Consider the following 4,936-nt stretch of genomic DNA (forward strand, 5'->3'; position numbering starts at 1 on the left):
TAGGTGGTTTGCAGTCATTCCACCTTTGAGTGTGATGCAGTCAGATCTCATAAGCTAAGCAGGTTTGGGCTTGGTCAACACTTGGAAAGGAGACTTCCACCAAAGCTCTAGGTAAGTGATTTAGTAGGGTGCACTCTTCCCTCTGCGTCAGAACTGAACCAATGCCCCAGCATGTTGGTAAGGGTACTATATTGCTGGAGGTGCCATCTTTCACCTAAGCTACAAAACCAGGGCCCTGATCACTTGTGGCTGTTAAAGCGCCCATGTCACTTGTTCTAAGAGGATGGGTCGTAAGAGGGTGGATGTTCTGCTGAAATTCCAGTCTAGATCATTTCATTCTTCCTCCCTAAATCCCCCTGTGGTTTCAGATGGAGATAGAATTCTTCACTTTCTTTTCAAAACTGTTGTGCAGCATTGCTGTGCCCTGTTAAACAGTTGCTACATTCCGCTCCAGACATAGCTACATTTCAGTGGCAGGTGACATGATCCCTGTGTCTAGTGAAGCAATACTGGGATGGAAGACGCTGTCCGACTATAAAATATTATTAATTAAAAATAAATATTGCAAATGATGCCGAGATTCTTTTCATCGGCCTCTTTTTCTGTTCAGAACACTTTCACTATTGAATCAAATAATTTTGAATGTCTCTCTCTCCAGACTTTTTATTCTAGTCCCACTCCCTGTGATTCCTACAGGGTGGTGGTGGTGTGAATGACAGAGTAATAATGTGCTCCAGCTTTTGCTCTGAGCCCAGTGGCAGGTGTCCCAGTGCCCCTATTGAATGCCACCATCCAAAAAAAAAAAATTATCAACAATCTTCCTTCAACAATGATTTATTATTGCCATAATTTGCCTTGGTACAATGAGCTGCAGCACGTATTTCTGCACCCGGGTGACAGCAATTTGATGGCTCCAGGTTCCTATTTTATTTAGTCTTGAGCCTAATATGATTTGGTTACACTTGCCCCCCTCCTCCCCACCCAACCTTTTCTCATTTTGTTTTGTTTTGTACGAGTGTGTGTTTCGCATAACCCTGGGCCGGCTGACAGCGCTTGTAAAAACCAGAAGTCGATCTTGCAGTGGCTTTTCACCATTAATCAAGCTGCCTGGAATTGGAAAGTAACACTGACAGGCTTTTATCTTGGAGAGAAGGAGGATGGCAGATGTATTTTATGGTGGATGAGCCTTCACGGCTTCTATTAGGCTGGGACTTCAGTGGTACAAGGTGGTGGTTTGCAAAAGGGGGGAGTGGGGGTGGGAAGGAGGAGGCGGAGGTGGAGGGGGGAGGAGAAGCTGGGGAGCAGCCTATAGATAAATAGATCCGTCAGTCAGGCAATGTGGAGGTCTCTAGGCGGCCAGCCATTGTAGGTGACAGAAAAGGCAATCAAAGACAAAACAAATCAAAAGGTACATCTTATCAGCAGCAGGCCAGCTGGACTTCCACAGCACTCGGAGGCCCCGCAGAGGGCAGGAGAAATTAATCGTGCTGTCGAGGCCAGAGAAATTGTCGCCGCTGAAGGTCCAAGTTCAGGCAAGCAGAGGTGGCCAACATTAAAGGAGAGAGAGAGAGAAAGCGAGAGAGCGGGGGTGAGGAGCAAAAAAAAGAGAGAGAAAGCGAGTGCTGCTGTCCCGCCACCTCCCTCCCTCTCTCCCCCGGCTGCCTCGGTCTCCTGACAAGTGCATTCATCGTGCGATGATAGCTCGGCACCTATGATTGGTACCTTTAATAATATAGCCCTCTCTCAGCTGTCACCCTGAAAGAACAATTTTTCCTCCCGCTTTCCTTGATGCAAAGATACATCCGTAATGAGAAGTGTGACAGAAAGTGGGAGCACGGGGAGCCAAGGAAAGTTTGGAAGAACATTAATCAAAAAGTGAAGCTGGAGGTGATGCTTGCTGCTCGGAGTGACAGTGCCATCAATACATAGCCAGGAGAGGGGGCGCTTTGGACTTAAATATCCTGTCATGTTCCTGACTCTTCAACATTTCCATGCACCCATGGTGGGGGCAGCTGGCCCCTCCTCCCACCCCCCAAGGAGTATCAACTTTGGAAACCTGCTTCCTTCTGCACCACTGAGAGAGGGTCATGCCTGGAGTGACTGGGAAACATCCCAACAGGAAACAGGCCAGATTTTGCTCTTACAGTGGTGTAAAACCAGAGCAGCTCCACTGTACTTAATGGATTCACTACAGTGTAACTGATGGCGGAACCTGTTCCCTTTTCCCACTGTTCCAGGGAACTCTGGGGCTGTGAGTCCACAGATGATTTCCTTGTAGTTGAGATGACCATAACTTGCTCTGGATAATAATTCTATCCTGCAGATGTAGCCCGAGTTAGTCTTCACCACCCTCCCTTCTGAAAACGGGTGTATGGTGGCTGCCATGTTTCACCAAGGAAGTGGCTGCATTCCAGTGGGGAGGTGAGTGATCCATGCATCTCTGGTGGTGGATGTATCTGCGGTCTGTCTGTAATGTACGTTGGGCTCCTTCAGGGGGAAAGGTATTGTGGATTAGGTTACATCTTGAAGGCCTTACTCCATTCACGCTTCCATTGAAGTAAGAACTGAATTAAGTCTTCAGGATTTGTCCTATTATTATTAACATCCATTTTATCTTCTTGTGCTTAGACACCAGACAACACTGCTTAATCCTGGCTTTAGAGCTTTATGAAGCTCCTATAGCATGTGCTGTTTAGATTCTCCAGCACATCTACTTTACATCCTAAAGCACCCACCCATCCTCATAAAACTGGTTCACAATTATCCAGCCTGCCGCAGTGTCCCTAGGTATATGACTGTCCTGATAGGGCGCAGGAAGGTAAACCAGGAACATTCAGATTCAGCATGTTCAAACTGAGGTCTAAAAGAAAAGGCAGAGTTCAGGTCTGCATGGGGATAGAGAAGGGACCAGGGGAGAAACATCTCTGCCTTATTTAAGAAGGTGAATAAGTGACAGTGCCCTGGCAGAGGATTCTTTCCTGTGGTTTTAGCAGCATTCCACTGTACCCAGATCTGCTCATGTGGTTAATGGTGCCCTCAGAAGAACCCCCTGGGCTGGATTTCTTTAGCCTTATTGTATGGCAGCCTAATCCCTTATTCTATTCATTCTCTGTCTTGTACCTACTGCTGATTTGTTCAACTGCATCTATTTTTGTTTTAATCCCAACAAAAGAGGGGATTGCAAGTGGATCTGGATTAAGTAGGTTTGTCTATAAAGGCTGAAGAAGCCAGGCCCTTTAGCTCATTGTCTCAAATACAGTAGGCTCATGAGGACAGAAGGGGGTGTGTGATGGGGTATACAAATGCCACCTGGGGCAACACAGGGTTAACAAGCTAAGGTGAGCTCAGGTGGCCGTGCCCCATCACACCTGTGAGTGATGTCAGAATCGGAGGGAGGCGCTTAACAGGGAGAAACCCAGCTTTGTTCATGGTAAACCAGGAAGAAGAGCTGGCCTTTAGCACCTGAAGAAAGGACTACTCCTTGGTTTGCTACTGCTTGATAGTTCCCTCCTTGAAGGGAGGGAGGATGGGTCTGATCCTGACTCACTTTGAGAGGGAACTGTTCCTATCTACTACATGTGGATTCAATGTATAACCATAGACTGATGAGTGCTCTCCTGAGGGAGGAGAGCCTAACCCAGCTTTGGGATGATTAATTTATGTTGATTCCCCTTTGTTCACTGACCTTCAGGGAAGGGGTGGACTACCTAGGGCCTAGCCAGAGGGCTGAGCCTCTTAGGACTGGAAATGGAGTGGGAAAACCAAATGACCATCACAGAGCAGCAGCCTGGGTGAGTGCTGGGGCCCTGCCTAGAGCCTACAGGGTGCCCTAGGGAAGAAGCTCTAATGTCAGGGGGGTTACATAGAAAATGCCTGGAAGCTGTTCTGCTGTGTGTTATTTCCAAACATCAGAGGGGGATTACTTTCATCCACCCCCTATGAACATACATAACTTCCCCAAACAGTAATGGGAGTTAGATACACCATATATCAGGAGTAAGGGTTGGTGGAGAAGACACTCCTTAAAGAGCCACAGATACATATAGAAAAATGAGAAATAGAGGGAAAATGGCAAAGGCAGAGAAATGAAGATCCTGTTTCCATGCAAATATCCTTGGTAATTAATCATAAGAGAAGGAGATAATAATCCTGGGAAATTCCCCAGTGCCTTCCATCCAGGCATTTCATGAACATTAATGAATGAATCTTTACACACCAGTGTGAAGGCAGTATATACCCACTTTGCTGATTAGATAGACTGTCTCTAACCTAATTTTAAGAGTAAAATGTTCAAGTGTCTAAGAGGTCAAACTCCCATTTTCAAAAGTGATTTAAACTAGATCCTCAAAGGTATTTAGGCACCTAAGTCTCATTGAAGCCAATGGGAGTTACTATGATGGGTGCATAAACCCCACATTGGTTAACAAAAGGTTAACAGAAGCTTCAGAGCTCAATTAGCCTACTTGCTTGCCCCTGGAGGATGTGTTAGGGCCAAGTAGTTATCAGAACCAGCTGGGGAGGAGCTGGGTCATCTAAAGGAGTGAGGTCAGAAAGATAGGAAGAGACCCAGGAGAGAAGAAATTTAGGTTCCTCCCCTCTGTTGCTGGAAAAGGAACCATAAGGAAGCTCCAGAAGTAGAGTTAGTCCTGTGGTGGGCCCTGCCATTAGGGGTGAGGCTCCGGGGAGGTAATCCTAAGGGCTAGTGTTCTGGAAGAGGAAAAGGGAGCTGGGGAGAACCCAGAAGGACTAAAAGCTCAAGCTCAGAGTGGCCATAGTTGTTTGGGCTGATTTGAGGTTTTTTGAGTTCTGCTGGGGAGAAGCCTGGGCACCAGCTACCCTGAAAGCAGAGCAGGGTTGAAGAAGAGCCCAGGAGGGGTGGAAGATGCTGTACTGATGACTAATATTGTGGTGGACATTGGGACACTAGTCCCACTGA

The sequence above is a fragment of the Chrysemys picta genome, chromosome 7 (assembly GCF_011386835.1).
Source record: "Chrysemys picta bellii isolate R12L10 chromosome 7, ASM1138683v2, whole genome shotgun sequence".
Classification (NCBI taxonomy): domain Eukaryota; kingdom Metazoa; phylum Chordata; order Testudines; family Emydidae; genus Chrysemys; species Chrysemys picta.